The sequence below is a fragment of the Aquarana catesbeiana genome, linkage group LG11 (assembly GCF_042186555.1).
Source record: "Aquarana catesbeiana isolate 2022-GZ linkage group LG11, ASM4218655v1, whole genome shotgun sequence".
Classification (NCBI taxonomy): Eukaryota; Metazoa; Chordata; class Amphibia; order Anura; family Ranidae; genus Aquarana; species Aquarana catesbeiana.
This window is the reverse complement of record NC_133334.1, coordinates 87,780,001-87,793,306: the sequence shown is the minus strand read 5'-3', so window position 1 is coordinate 87,793,306 and position 13,306 is coordinate 87,780,001.

The following is a 13,306-nucleotide window of genomic DNA, read 5'->3' as shown; positions in this document are numbered from 1 at the left end:
ACTGCACTGGGGCAAAGCTGCACTGACAAGGCTGCACTGGGGCAAAGCTGCAGGGGCAAGGCTGCACTGACAAGGCTGCACTGACACTGAAAAAGCTGCAATGACACTAACAAGGCTGCAGATGAACACTGATGAGGCTGCATTGATGGGCATTTAAATGTAAGTTTTTTTTCCTTAAACTTCCCTCCTAAAAGTTTTTAAGTGTTATACGCCGATAAATACGGTATATACAGTATCATTTCTGGTTTTCAATTCAAAGTTTTTTATATAGATAGATAGGAATACAAAGTATAGTGGTATCTATGCATCTTACTTCAGGGTATTTATTGCATATATTTAAGTGTCTTTTTTATATATTATTTAAAGATGCCCCTTTGAGAGGTGGTTGGGAGGAACACCGCTTTATAGTATTATAATAGGAATGGTGTTTTGCCAGGAATACTGTTCTAATAAGAGTACATATATACTGAGTTTACAGTAACAAAATTGCGCCTAGGGGCACGGTTTCCAGGGCAGCACACTAAACAGGGCAGCGTTCCCCAACTCAACAATTGTGGGGTTTGATGGTTAAAATGAGGCTGGATATACTGCTGGATAATGTTATGATGTGTAAGGATAGTAAATGCACATTACCCATGGGAATATAATGGCGTAATATATGTGATCGGTCCTCATAGCAACATATCAACAATGACAGGCATATAAATAAACTGGAAAGACGTCAGAACTCCCAGAACCCCCTAAAGAAGTCACATGGGCATAACACAACGCGTCAAGGCGGAGTTAATGATGTCCTCATGCTGAACCTGAAACTAAGGATTTTTGCCTAGAGCATGGTATTGAGCTGAACTCGTTAAAGAGGATAAACCCGAAATTTTTTTTTTTTTTTATGTCATAATGTAAAGTATAAGATTTTCTATCATTTGAGCCCAGTCTTGCCACAAAGAGGTAATCCAGCTCTGAGCAATCCTCTTTTATTGTTCAGTGAGATAAAACTTGACAAACTGAGAAAGACTTTTTAAAATCCTCCCCGTTGCTGTGAGTGACAGGTGATTTACATATCTCGTGCACTAGCCTAAGACATGCATTATTTTTTAATTCCCACCCCCACTCTTTTTTTCAGCAGCTCTGCAAGGATTGGCTGTTTCACACCTCAGCATGATTTGGCATGCTGAAGTCATGTGGTTACTTTCCTGTCTTTTCACTGGATGTTAGTGATCATAGCAGAAGTTCAGTGTAAGAAATACACAGGAGAAATGCATATTGACAAGGGGAGTGTAGAGGTGGGCGGGGAGTCTACTGACATCACGACTCCACCCATCGAGCTCCAGACAACAGACCCACCCACAGAATCTGCAGTTTTTCGGGTCTCATAACAGACAGAGGGGAGACATTTGACAGGTAAAGATACATGCAGGAGGCATGTATATCCTTATAGATAACCCCTATGGCAGTAGTTTAGAAAGGATGACATTGGGTTTACATCCACTTTAAGGGAAAAGTGTATATGATTTACCTGTGATGCACCAGAATTGCGCACAGCTTCAGAATAATTATTGGAAATCAAGAAAACCAAAAGGGATGTGGTTCACATTTCAAATATAGGAATGTAAAAGACCATCTGGCATCCATCTGCCTCTTAAAGGGGAAAGCTCACATTTGGAAATGTAGGTCAAATAATAAGGTGAGAGTTTGGTGTGATTCACATGGAAAGGCACAAGATAAACGTTGGAGTGATTTCTGGTACAGTAAAGATTCACACACAAGGATGTTAATGGCTGTGGGACTTTTATTAATTGTATCCACTGTTTGATATATGCACATGGTGGCACTAGATATACAAATAGTATATTATCATGTGTAGCATATTGTTAGGTGTTTGTTTAATTTGAAGTATGTGGCACATGAAGGCATCATTTTATGTATTTACAGCGCTGCAATTTTCACATTCAAAGCCTGAAAGCGGAACTTCACTCTCTTAACCACTTCAAGACCGCCGCACGACGATGTACGTCCAAACTTTGAACGGGGATATCGTTGTTATGGCAGCAGCTAGCTGCCATAACCCCAGTATCCCCGTTTTCATGCGGCGACTGGCTGTCAGATAAAAGCGGTCCCTGCGGCGGATTCGCCACAAGATCACTTTTATCGGTGGCGGGAGAGGGGGCGTCCCGCCTCCCGCCGTGATCCGGTGCCCTCCGCTGCTTACCGGAGCCGTCGGTCGCGGCGGAGGCGATCGTGTCCTTCTGTGTGGTGTGTCTGGAGACGAGTGAGGCTAAGATGGCGCTCACTCGTCTCCAATACACTGCTGGGCGGAAGCGACGTCAATACGTCACTTCCGTCCACGCCTCTTAAAGGCACATTTTTTCAAATGTCATTTTTCTAAATGACTTTTTTTTTTTTTTATTGCATTTTAGTGTAAATATGAGATCTGAGGTCTTTTTGACCCCAGATCTCATATTTAAGTGGTCCTGCCATGCTTTTTTCTATTACAAGGGATGTTTACATTCCTTGTAATAGGAATAAAAGTGACACCATTTTTTTTTTTAAAAACAGTGTAAAAATAAATAAAATATTGTAAAATAAATAATACAAATAAAACATTTTTTTTTAAACCCCCCCTGTCCCGACGAGCTCGCGCGCAGAAGCGAACGCATACGCGAGTAGCGCCCGCATATGAAAACGGTGGTCAAACCACACATGTGAGGTATCACCGCGACTGGTAGAGCGAGAGCAATAATTCTAGCCCTAGACCTCCTCTGTACCGCAAAATATGCAACCTGTAGAATTTTTTAAACGTCGCCTATGGAGATTTTTGAGGGTAAAAGTTTGACGCCATTCCACGAGCGGGCGCAATTTTCAAGCATGACATGTTGGGTATCAATTTACTTGGCGTAACATTATATTTCACAATATGAAAAAAAATTGGGCTAACTTTACTGTTGTCTTATTTTTTTATTCAAAAAAGTGAATTTTTTCCAAAAAAAGTGCGCTTTTAAGACCGCTGCGCAAATACGGTGCAAAAAAAAGTATTGCAATGACCGCCATTTTATTCTCTAGGGTGTTAGAAGAAAAAACAGATATAATGTTTGGGGGTTCTAAGTAATTTTCTAACAGAAAAACCTGTTTTAAACATGTAAACACCTAAAATCCAAAACGAGGCTGGTCCTTAAGTGGTTAATCAATATTGATCAATATTGACTGTTTTTAACACTTATGCTGCTAGCATTAGTAAATAGATAGGAAAGTGTATCATTTCTACTTGTTTTACATTTTTATTTACTTTTCTTCAGTTACTTGTTTTTCAGGCCCGGGCAAATGATGTCATATATCCAATGAGTCTTCGGGGCGGGGGGGGGGCTTCTAATCTAAGCACACCCTCCTAGCCGAAGAAGGTCCCCTGGAAGAAGCAGAGTTCTACCGTATCACATCATTAATTAGGTTTGTAAAGAATAGACTAAGAGAAATAGGACATTGTGATTGGCTGCAGGGAAGGAATGGCCACACCCCCTTGTCTAGGGACTGCTGTGAAAAGTTAGTGCTGTAGGGTAGGTAATGTCCCCAGAGAAACTGTGTGGGACTACAAGGCCCAGAAGCTGAGTGCTAGGAGCAAAAGGAAGGAGAGGGGCCAGGGCTTGGGACAGTCTCAGGTCGGGAGTGAGAGGTGACTGTTGGAGTGTGCTACTGAGTTGGAGACACTACTATTGCCAGAGCTTTCTGCAGTGTTATGGCCCGTACACACGGTCGGATTTTCCGATGGAAAATGTCAGATCGGAGCGTGTTGTCGGAAATTCCGACCGTGTGTGGGCTCCATCGGACATTTTCCATCAGATTTTCCAACACACAAAGTTGGAGAGCAGGAGATAAAATTTTCCGACAACAAAATCCGTTGTCGGAAATTCCGATCGTGTGTACACAAATCCGACGGACAAAGTGCCACGCATGCTCAGAATAAATAAAGAGATGAAAGCTATTGGCCACTGCCCCGTTTATAGTCCCGACGTACGTGTTTTACGTCACCGCGTTTAGAACGATCGGATTTTCCGACAACTTTGTGTGACCGTGTGTATGCAAGACAAGTTTGAGCCAACATCCGTCGGAAAAAATCCTAGGATTTTGTTGTCGGAATGTCCGAACAAAGTCCGACCGTGTGTACGCCCTATTAGAGTGGGACTTTGCTTCTGCATTCACAATGAGGAAGAATGCAACAGCTATTGGAGAGATCCAGCAAGTTTGGTGGAGAGGGGTGTCACTGCTTTTGTGAGCGATCGCCGTTATAGAGTCTAGATTCATAGCCAATGCCACAGGTTCCAGTCATCAGAGATTGGGAGGAGGCTTCATAACAGACTGCATAGTGATGAGAGGCTGCTGGCCACAACCTCCCAATCTCCTCTTAAAGGGACAGTGACACCCTTACTTGGGGCCTTGGGGCCTAGTTTGGCAAATTTTGCTCTTTTGCTTTTGGATACAAAAATACTTGAGTGTTCCAACACAGAACTCTGGACCCCAACATGTATTACCACACTGGCAAGTGGGAGGCGATTTTAGACCCTCAGCTTCTAGTACTGTCTTTAATTAGGACCCAGTTAGGGCTGGGCTCAGCCCTTCCTTCTCTGAGCTGGCCACTCAGCTGTTGGCTAATTGCCAGCTCCCATCTCTCTCCATAGTTACTCAGCTGTTGATGATATATCCTGCTCGTCAGTCTTGCCCACTTAAGCCATCAAGTCCAGAGGAGCTCTGCCTCCACCTTGGTCAACATCACAGAAATGATCTCCTGCAATCCTGTTCAAGACTTGCTTTACTGACATCCCTTCTGGCTCCAGATCCTGCTTGCAGTTCCACTACATTGATCCCTGACTTCAGGCTTGGCTGTCTATCTGTTCCGGTTACTGAACTTTGGCTATGTTTTGACTACGTTTGTAATTTTTACTTTTATTATTTAACAAGTATGATTTAACTGTACTTCTGTTGTTGTGGCCTGATTTCATGGTTTCTGACAGGCCCTTCCACTAGATTTAGGATTCAGTCTTTGGTCTTTTTTGTATACAAATCTTTTTTGTCTTGTAACTTCATTGCTGTTGCTATTCTTTGTTGTTGCCTTGTTTGGTTTGTAGCCCAAATAAATCTTCTTTTTTTCGGCCAATGCCCCGTACACACGGTCGGATTTTCCGACGGAAAATGTGCGATCGGAGCGTGTTGTCGGACATTCCGACCGTGTGTGGGCTCCGTCGGACATTTTCCATCGGATTTTCCGACACACAAAGTTTGAGAGCAGGCTATAAAATTTTCCGACAACAAAATCCGATCGCGTCAATTCCGACTGTGTGTGGCCAGTTCCGACGCACAAAGTGCCACGCATGCTCAGAAGAAATTCCGAGACGGAACAGCTCGGTCTGGTAAAATGAGCGTTCGGAATGGATACAGCACTTTTGTCATGCTGTAATGTTTTAAATAGTTTAATACAGCGCACTCTGTTCATCTTTATAATGTGAGAAGAATGAAGTAGTTTTTTGATGCTCATATTCACACAGACTTCACACAAACTTCTTTCTTTATTCTTTATCGGGATTCCCTCAATATATTTTGATTTGGCACATCTGACCAATTTTTTTTTGGTTGTTTTTAATTTTTAAAATTTTTTTTTCAAGGCTGTTTAATTTTTTTTGGGGGGGTTTGTATTTTTTTAAAGGCTATTTTTTTTTAAATTTTTTTTGGTTTTTACTCCAGAATATTTTTGTGTGTGTTTTGTGTGTCAAGTTACCACAACACCATTGATATCTTATATTATTTAATCTCAATGAGATTGTTTGGTCTTGGTGTCCCTTGTTAATTTCACATTGTATTTTGAAATGTACCTGCCTCCTCACCAACAAACTGTTTTTTTTTAAGGAAAACACACATAGGCGAGTATAATTGAAACAAAAATTCCTTTATTAACCACTTAAGGACCGCCTCCCGCCCATGTACGTCGGCAAGGTGGCACGGGCAGGCAGAATCACGTACATTTACGTGATCTGCCTCCCGCAGGCGGGGGGTCCGGTCGGACCCCCCCCGGTGCCCGAGGCTGTCCGTTTTTGACCAGTGGCGATCGGAGATGAGGGGGAGACCATCCGTTCGTGGCCCCCCCCCCTCGCGATCGCCGCCGGCCAATCAAATCATTCCTCTGCTGCTGTATGCTAAACAGCAGCAAAGGAAATGATGTCATCTCTCCTCGGCTCGGTATTTTCCGTTCCGGCGCCGAGGAGAGAAGACTGCAATGTGAGTGTAACATTACACACACACAGCAGAACATGCCAGGCACACAAAACACCCCCCTTTACCCCCCCCCCCCCCATCACCCCCTAATCCCCCCTCCCCTCCCCCCCGTCACACTGGCACCAAGCAGTTTTGTTTTTTTTCCTGATTACTGCATGGTGTCAGTTTGTGACAGTTAGTGTGTTAGGGCAGTTAGGGTTAGCCCCCTTTAGGTCTAGGGTACCCCCCTAACCCCCCCTAATAAAGTTTTAACCCCTTGATCACCCCCCATCGCCAGTGTCGCTAAGCGATCATTTTTCTGATCCCTGTATTAGTGTCACTGGTGACGATAGTTAGGGAGGTAAATATTTAGGTTCGCCATCAGCGTTTTATAGCGACAGGGACCCCCATATACTACCTAATAAATGTTTTAACCCCTTGAATGTCTCCTAGTTAACCCTTTCACCACTGATCACCGTATAACTGTTACGGGTGACGCTGGTTAGTTCGTTTATTTTTTTATAGTGTCAGGGCACCCGCCGTTTATTACCGAATAAAGGTTTAGCCCCCTGATCGCCTGGCAGTGATATGCGTCGTCCCAGACAGCATCAGATTAGCGCCAGTACCGCTAACACCCACGCACGCAGCATACGCCTCCCTTAGTGGTATAGTATCTGTACGGATCAATATCTGATCCGATCAGATCTATACTAGCGTCCCCAGCAGTTTAGGGTTCCCAAAAACGCAGTGTTAGCGGGATCAGCCCAGATGCCTGCTAGCACCTGCGTTTTGCCCCTCCGCCTGGCCCAGCCCAGCCCACCCAAGTGCAGTATCGATCGATCACTGTCACTTACAAAACACTAAACGCATAACTGCAGCGTTTGCAGAGTCAGGCCTGATGCCTGCGATCGCTAACAGTTTTTTTTGTAGCATTTTGGTGAACTGGCAAGCACCAGCCCCAGGCAGCGTCAGGTTAGCGCCAGTACCGCTAACACCCACGCACGCACCGTACACCTCCCTTAGTGGTATAGTATCTGATCAGATCAATATCTGATCTGATCAGATCTATACTAGCGTCACCAGCAGTTTAGGGTTCCCATAAACGCCGTGTTAGTGGGATCAGCCCAGATACCTGGTAGCACCTGCATTTTGCCCCTCCGCCCAGCCCACCCAAGTGCAGTATCGATCGATCACTGTCACTTACAAAACACTAAACACATAACTGCAGCGTTCGCAGAGTCAGGCCTGATCCCTGCGATCGCTAACAGTTTTTTTGTAGCATTTTGGTGAACTGGCAAGCACCAGCCCCAGGCAGCGTCAGGTTAGCGCCAGTACCGCTAACACCCACGCACGCACCGTACTCCTCCCTTAGTGGTATAGTATCTGAACGGATCAATATTTGATCCGATCAGATCTATACTAGCGTCCCCAGCAGTTTAGGGTTCCCAAAAACGCAGTGTTAGCGGGATCAGCCCAGATGCCTGCTAGCACCTGCGTTTTGCCCCTCCGCCCGGCCCAGCCCAGCCCACCCAAGGTCAGTATCGATCGATCACTGTCACTTACAAAACACTAAACACATAACTGCAGCGTTCGCAGAGTCAGACCTGATCCCTGCGATCACTAACAGTTTTTTTGGTAGCGTTTTGGTGAACTGGCAAGCACCAGCGGCCTAGTACACCCCGGTCGTAGTCAAACCAGCACTGCAGTAACACTTGGTGACGTGGCGAGTCCCATAAGTGCAGTTCAAGCTGGTGAGGTGGCAAGCTCAAGTAGTGTCCCGCTGCCACCAAGAAGAAGACAAACACAGGCCCGTCGTGCCCATAATGCCCTTCCTGCTGCATTCGCCAATCCTAATAATTGGGAACCCACCGCTTCTGCAGCGCCCGTACTTCCCCCATTCACATCCCCAACCAAATGCAGTTGGCTGCATGAGAGGCATTTTCTTTATGTCCTCCCGAGTACCCTTACCCAGCGAACCCCCCCAAAAAAGATGTTGTGTCTGCAGCAAGCGCGGATATAGGCGTGACACCCGCTAATATTGTCCCTCCTGTCCTGACAATCCTGGTCTTTGCATTGGTGAATGTTTTGAACGCTACCATTCACTAGTTGAGTATTAGCGTAGGGTACAGCATTGCACAGACTAGGCACACTTTCACAGGGTCTCCCAAGATGCCATCGCATTTTGAGAGACCCGAACCTGGAACTGGTTACAGTTATAAAAGTTAATTACAAAAAAAGTGTAAAAAAAAAAATATATATATATAAAATAAAAAAAAATAGTTGTCGTTTTATTGTTCTCTCTATCTCTATTCTCTCTCTATTGTTCTGCTCTTTTTTACTGTATTCTATTCTGCAATGTTTTATTGTTATTATGTTTTATCATGTTTGCTTTTCAGGTATGCAATTTTTTATACTTTACCATTTACTGTGTTTTATTGTTAACCATTTTTTTGTCTTCAGGTACGCCATTCACGACTTTGAGTGGTTATACCAGAATGATGCCTTCAGGTTTAGGTATCATCTTGGTATCATTCTTTTCAGCCAGCGGTCGGCTTTCATGTAAAAGCAATCCTAATGGCTAATTAGCCTCTAGACTGCTTTTACAAGCAGTGGGAAGGAATGCAGTGGGAAGGAATGCATTTTATCACACCGATCTTTATCACACCGATCTTGGTGTGGTCAGATGCTTTGAGGGCAGAGGAGAGATCTAGGATCTAATAGACTCCAATTTTTTCAAAAAAGAGTACCTGTCACTACCTATTGCGATCATAGGGGATATTTACATTCCCTGAGATAACAATAAAAATGATAAAAAAAAAAATGAAAGGAACAGTTTAAAAATAAGATTAAAAAGCAAAAAAATAAATAAAGAAAGAAAAAAAAAAGCACCCCTGCCCCCCCCTGCTCTCGCGCAAAGGCGAACGCAAGCATCGGTCTGGCGTCAAATGTAAACAGCAATTGCACCATGCATGTGAGGTGTCACCGCGAACGTCAGATCGAGTGCAGTAATTTTAGCAGTAGACCTCCTCTGTAAATCTAAAGTGGCAACCTGTAAAGGCTTTTAAAGGTATTTAGTTTGTCGCCACTGCATGTTTGTGCGCAATTTTAAAGCATGTCATGTTTGGTATCCATGTACTCGGCCTAAGATCACCTTTTTTATTTCATCATACATTTGGGCAATATAGTGTGTTTTAGTGCATTAAAACTTAAAAAAGTGTGTTTTTTCCCCAAAAAATGCGTTTGAAAAATCGCTGCGCAAATACTGTGTGAAAAAAAAAAATGAAACACCCACCATTTTAATCTGTAGGGCATTTGCTTTAAAAAAATATATAATGTTTGGGGGTTCAAAGTAATTTTCTTGCAAAAAAAAATAATTTTTTCATGTAAACAAAAAGTGTCAGAAAGGGCTTTGTCTTCAAGTGGTTAGAAGAGTGGGTGATGTGTGACATAAGCTTCTAAATGTTGTGCATAAAATGCCAAGACAGTTCAAACCCCCCCCCCAAATGACCCCATTTTGGAAAGTAGACACCCCAAGCTATTTGCTAAGAGTCATGTTGAGTCCATGGAATATTTTATATTGTGACACAAGTTGCGGGAAAGAGACAAATTTTTTTTTTTTTTTGCACAAAGTTGTCACTAAATGATATATTGCTCAAACATGCCATGGGAATATGTGAAATTACACCCCAAAATACATTCTGTTGCTTCTCCTGAGTACGGGGATACCACATGTGTGAGACTTTTTGGGAGCCTAGCCGCGTACGGGACCCCGAAATCCAAGCACCGCCTTCAGGCTTTCTAAGGGCGTAAATTTTTGATTTCGCTCTTCACTGCCTATCACAGTTTCAGAGGCCATGGAATGCCCAGGTGGCACAAAACCCCCCCAAATGACCCCATTTTGGAAAGTAGACACCCCAAGCTATTTGCTGAGAGGTATAGTGAGTATTTTGCAGACCTCACTTTTTGTCACAAAGTTTTGAAAATTGAAAAAAGAAAAAAAAAATGTTTTTTCTTGTCTTTCTTCATTTTCAAAAACAAATGAGAGCTGCAAAATACTCACCATGCCTCTCAGCAAATAGCTTGGGGTGTCTACTTTCCAAAATGGGGTCATTTGGGGGGGTTTTGTGCCACCTGTGCATTCCGTGGCCTCCGAAACTGTGATAGGCAATGAAGAGTGAAATCAAAAATTTACACCATTAGAAATCCTGAAGGCGGTGATTGGTTTTCGGGGCCCCGTATGCGGCTAGGCTCCCAAAAAGTCCAACACATGTGGTATCCCCATACTCAGGAAAAGCAGCTAAATGTATTTTGGGGTGCAATTCCACATATGCCCATGGCCTGTGTGAGCAATATATCATTTAGTGACAACTTTGTGCAAAAAAAAAAAAAAAATTGTCACTTTCCCGCAACTTGTGTCAAAATATAAAATATTCCATGGACTCAACATGCCTCTCAGCAAATAGCTTGGGGTGTCTACTTTCCAAAATGGGGTCATTTGGGGGGGGGTTTGTGCCATCTGGGCATTTTATGGCCTTCAAAACTGTGATAGGTAGTGAGGAGTGAAATCAAAAATTTACGCCCTTAGAAATCCTGAAGGCGGTGATTGGTTTTCGGGGCCCCGTACGCGGCTAGGCTCCCAAAAAGTCCCACACATGTGGTATCCCGTACTCAGGAGAAGCAGCTGAATGTATTTTGGGGTGCAATTCCACATAGGTCCATGGCCTGTGTGAGCAATATATCATTTAGTGACAACTTTTTGTAAATATATTTTTTTTTTTGTCATTATTCAATCACTTGGGACAAAAAAAAATATTCAATGGGTTCAACATGCCTCTCAGCAATTTCCTTGGGGTGTCTACTTTCCAAAATGGGGTCATTTGGGGGGGGTTTGTACTGCGCTGCCATTTTAGCACCTCAAGAAATGCCATAGGCAGTCATAAACTAAAAGCTGTGTAAATTCCAGAAAATGTACCCTAGTTTGTAGACGCTATAACTTTTGCGCAAACCAATAAATATACGTTTATTGACTTTTTTTTTACCAAAGACATGTGGCCGAATACATTTTGGCCTAAATGTATGACTAAAATTGAGTTTATTGGATTTTTTTTATAACAAACAGTAGAAAATATCATTTTTTTTCAAATTTTTTGGTCTTTTTCCGTTTATAGCGCAAAAAATAAAAACGGCAGAGGTGATAAAATACCATCAAAAGAAAGCTCTATTTGTGGGAAGAAAAGGACGCAAATTTCGTTTGGGTACAGCATTGCATGACCGTGCAATTAGCAGTTAAAGCGACGCAGTGCCAAATTGGAAAAAGTCCTGTGGTTCTTAGGCAGCATAATGGTCCGGGGCTGAAGTGGTTAAGGGCTCACAACCAAACAAAGAGGGAGGCAACGCTGGAGAAACAGCAGAAATTGGCAAAGCCTTTGGCCCCCAGGGCACACATTAATTATTTCACAGCAAAATTGGTGGCCTGAGTAGTCCATATGTAAGGAAGTGCAGTCTGGTCCAGAAGTCCCAGAGATCCGGAAAGCAGCAGATGACATCTGTGTCCCCAGGCTGTGGTCATACAAGAGACTGCATCTTTTGTCAGACCAGACTGAACCCAGGGCCATCACTCTCTGGTCTTCCTTCCATGCTTCCTTCCACGCTGTGGCTGTGGTGGTGGAGTTGTGGCAGCAGGAGGAGGAGGAGGGGGATGGGCCAACTCACTCAGGTGGGTATTGGGTGTGATTTCGCCACTCACCCCCTTAGTTAGGACTTTATACAGAAGGTCCTCACACAGCTTGCGTTGACCCTCCTGCATGGCCTGCAGTTTGGTGGCAGCCATGCAGGCAAAGGCCTCTTCAGGAGTGGGGGTGGCTCTGAGGGACACAGAAAACCTCCTGAAAGCCTGAGCGCAGAATCCTGAACGTGACTCCCCTTCCTGGGTCTTTTGTATGAAAGGCAGAGGGGAGGAACCTGCGATTCGGTCAGGCTACGACTGGTCCCAGGCTTCTCCTGGCTGCCACTTAGCCCCGCCTTCTCCTGGCTGCCACTAACCCCCGCCTCTTCCTGGCTGCCACATTCCACAGTCTCCTCCTGTGTGGCACATTCCAGAGCCTCGTCCTGGCTGAGGTCTTCCTGTGTATGAAAAAGGGACATCGTTTTAGTTTTTTCTTCATCAATAACACACAATTTTCAGCTCATGATTGTTGCAAATTGAATGTTAACAAATATAACAGACTATCCTTCTGAGCCCAGCATTTTTCATTCTTGTCCCAATTATTTTTGGCCACTACTGTCTATTGATATGTAAAACACTTTCTTAAATCAGCAATTAGTGATCAATAATAACATCTAGTAAACATAATTTATTTATTGTCCTGAAATCTGTAGAATAATGCTATACCTGACTCCATCTGGGCTCCTCCACTTCTTCCTGGCTGGAAGTCCCAGGTTGGACATCGGAAGCCTCAGCTGGGGTGGAAGGAAGAGTGGAGAGGGATTCCCTGACTCCAGTCTGGTCTGACAGAAATCGCAGTCTCTTATAGTACCACAGCCTGGGGACATAAATGTCATCTGCTGCAGCTCCGGATCTCTGGGAATCCGTGACCTTCTTGCGCTCCCTTAGATAAGTGCTCCTCAGGCCACCAATTTTGATTTTTAAATAGGGGATGGTTGCCGTGGGGACTACTGGCTTCACCAACTCCAGCAGTTTCTCCAGCGCTGCCTGCCTCTTTTGTTTATTATTGTAATGTGGATGTTTCACCTGCCACAGACAGGGCAGCTCCCTGTACTTGTCTATGAACAGGGGGAGGAAGTTGTGGTCATTGAAGCCATCCATTTTATCTGCAAGACACAATACGAGACAAACCCTAATGTCAGGCAAAACTCTCCTAATCTTGTTACAATATAGGCCTCAATCTAGAAGCAGTATAGGCCCAAGTTTAGATCTTACCTTCGTTCTCACGATCGGCGCCTCCGATACTCCTTCCTCTGCTCACAGATTGCACGTACTACGCACGCGTGTTACGCTTTATACACACTGCGCATGCGTGTAACTCCGCCTGCCCCTGACGTTCTTTCTAGT